The following is a 2351-nucleotide window of genomic DNA, read 5'->3' on the forward strand; positions in this document are numbered from 1 at the left end:
AACCCGTAGTCTGCATAAAGAGGCGACTAAAAGGGAGGAATCAGGGGGATCGTTCTCCGTAAAGCTTCAGCTTCTCCACACCCAAAGCGCCTTTCCGCTCGCAGTGGAAGATGGTTTATATTTCTCTCAGGATGTCCTTATCATTGTAATTCTTGTGTTTGCTCTGGCTATGTGCTATTTTTGATCCTACCAAAAGGACTAGGAATCTTGGCTTTGTAGCCCAAACAACCAGAGCGTCACCATGGAAAGCAGGAGGAATCATTTAATCAAAAACAGGTCATGAGAGTTCAGGAACCGGGGTCAGAGACGAAACTATTCTTCTGAAGAAATTAAACCTCTTCTTTGTGCCCGTGATGTTTCTAGTCTTTAGGTGCACATAAGATATAGCACCTTGGTGTCCTCCTAGAAACATATTTATCATGCCTTCTTATACTGCTTAGTTCTGAGGTGTATTTTAAAAATAGCAAGTGTTCAGCAATGGAAAACAGACTGAAACAAAGAAGGGAGGTCTCTTCTGCTGCCCGCCACCTTGTTGCAGGAGTACAACAGGATGGCAAATGCAGCCCTCGGTTAGCGTGTCACTTCAGGGGCTTCAAGCACGGCACGCTGCTGTTGCTGCCCACCATCCCTGATATATCTGTTCTGAAGAGGGGAGAAGACAGCCAGATGATTACTCACGGTTCACAGAGGAGCCTTGCCCAAATTTATTCCAGTAGCATCTTAACTAGAAATTCCCTCCAAATTTTGGGTTGATATAAGGTAATCTTTCACCCCAAACTTATCCTTCCAGGCTGGCAAAGGTTTGGTTATGTTGTGGTCTTGAGTCTGTGCTGGCTCACAGTTAATATCTGAGCACAGTTCAAACCTTTCATATCTTGGCTTTATGGGCTATCTTAAAAACACTTTTCCTCTTTTCAGCATTTCCAACTTCACACTTGCAAAAATTATGAGTTGACTCTCAAAAATCATGAGAATTTTTCATGGAAGTAACCAGCATTAAAAATGCTAGGTTTAGTTATTTAGTTCTTTTTATTACCTTCTGTATCAAACCATTTTAAAGCTTTTTTTCCCCACCATAAGCTAGAAATGTCCTTATTTTTAATTAAAAGTCTCTAGTCTCTAGTGATAGCCTGACCCTGGCAGTTGAAGTCTCATGACTATTAATCTTTTCCTTAGCAAGTTTTAACTGAGTTACCATTGTAAGTACCCAAGGGCACATGAATGACAGGGCAATAGTACTAAAAAAAAAAAAAAAAAAAAAAAAGAAAGCCCAAACCCCCAAACCAAACCAAAACTGCTGAGAAGATAATGGTGGTTCAACAGAGCTCCTGAAGTGTTTGATTTTCCAGGCTTCTCTGAGTCCTGAACCTTTTAGGCTTGCAAAAGGGCAGATGATGATTGTTTGGGGCCTCTTGCTTATTCCTGAGTCAGGTGGCGAATTACTAACCTTGTTGCATAATCAGGGGGTTACACAGTGTTGCTCATTTCCTTACTAAAGGCCATCTGCCTTTTATAAACTGAAGCAAAGCAACCTGTTGCTGAAGATGCAGCTGAGAGTGGAATCGTCTGTCTCTCCGTTTTGGGAGATTTTTGTGCGTGGCTTACCCACCAGTGAGCATGTTCACCATGGCCCAGAAGACGCCAGCCTCCTGCTCTGGGCTTGGCTGTTCGCACAAGGCTACTGTCCCACGCAGGGAGGCTCTGAAATCGAAGCTGCAGCCTTCCAAACTTCTGCTYGTTCCCGGTTTCTGTGTATGTTAATAACTGCACACCTCTGCTCAGAATAACTTCCTACTGTTTTTCCTGCTCCAGATCTCTCCCTCACTTTAACGCACAGTGCATCTCTGAACAAGGAAAACCACGCGCTGTTGAAGAGCTGGATTAGGGCTCCGTGTCGGTGATCAGACGTACCCACATAAGCCGCTCTGCAGGCTTTTACGACTAGCTGCTTTTCAATGCAGCATACGCAGGCTGATCAAATGCTGCRGCACTTTTAGTGGAAAGTTTTCGGAGTGACCGGCGCCGTACTGGCAGCCAGCAAGGACTCGCCGCCTTCCCTCTCATACCTGCGTTCACAGCTAGAAGAGGGATCTCGCGCTCCCGAGCGGGGAGCCGGGCGCTGCCACCCGRCTGACGAGGCACTGGATCTCCCCCGGGGAGCGGCGAGAGCTGATCCGCGCTTTTGCGCGGGCTGCAGCCGCGCTCCCTTCGCCCGTCGTGCGCCACCCCTGCCCCGGGCGGCCTTAATCTCCCGCCCAGCACCCGCGCTGGCGCCGGGCCCCGCCGTGCCCCCGGCGGCCCTGCACCCTCCCGGCCCCAAGCCCAGCACGGCTCCCACCCCCAGGCGCACG

The 2351-nt window shown here is 48.3% G+C and overlaps 1 protein-coding gene across 1 annotated transcript in view; it reads right to left on the minus strand.

The window, feature by feature from the left end:
• The window catches only part of ADCK2 (aarF domain containing kinase 2), a 33311-nt gene that overhangs the window by 10805 nt on the left and 20155 nt on the right, over nucleotides 1–2351 (minus strand). The window lies entirely within an intron of this gene.

Source organism: Rhea americana, unplaced genomic scaffold, assembly GCF_003343005.1.
Source record: "Rhea americana isolate MKP2758 unplaced genomic scaffold, rheAme1 scaffold_79, whole genome shotgun sequence".
Classification (NCBI taxonomy): domain Eukaryota; kingdom Metazoa; phylum Chordata; class Aves; order Rheiformes; family Rheidae; genus Rhea; species Rhea americana.